Source organism: Myotis davidii, unplaced genomic scaffold (genome assembly GCF_000327345.1).
Source record: "Myotis davidii unplaced genomic scaffold, ASM32734v1 scaffold1509, whole genome shotgun sequence".
NCBI lineage: Eukaryota > Metazoa > Chordata > Mammalia > Chiroptera > Vespertilionidae > Myotis > Myotis davidii.
In genome coordinates, this window is record NW_006299480.1 from 860,511 (window position 1) to 860,818 (window position 308).

Here is a 308-nt window from a genome sequence, read left to right on the forward strand (position 1 = left end):
GCCTGGCCTCCACTGGCCACGGGCCCAGGTGAGGGGGGACATTCAGGGCCCTGGGCAGCCCCACAGGCCACGCAGCTCTTTTGGCTTCAGATCCTAAAAGAAACCTCAGCCCTAAGTGGCCTCCAAGCTGGACAGAGCCAAGGGCGTCCCTGGCCCCAACCAGCGAGTGTGGTGCTGCCAGCCCCAGCCCCTGCCCTGCCCCTGCCCCTGCCCTGCCCTGCCCCCTGCCCCTGCCGGCTCTGCAGGGCTTTCTGTCTCCTGCATTTGCAGGGGCCTGGCCAGGGCTGGGGGAGGCGGGCTCACTCCCC

The 308-nt window shown here is 69.5% G+C and overlaps 1 protein-coding gene across 1 annotated transcript in view; it reads left to right on the forward strand.

Moving 5' to 3' along the window:
- The window catches only part of ZC3H3 (zinc finger CCCH-type containing 3), a 69,472-nt gene that overhangs the window by 67,040 nt on the left and 2,124 nt on the right, over positions 1-308 (forward strand). The gene's annotated exons all lie outside the window — the stretch shown is intronic.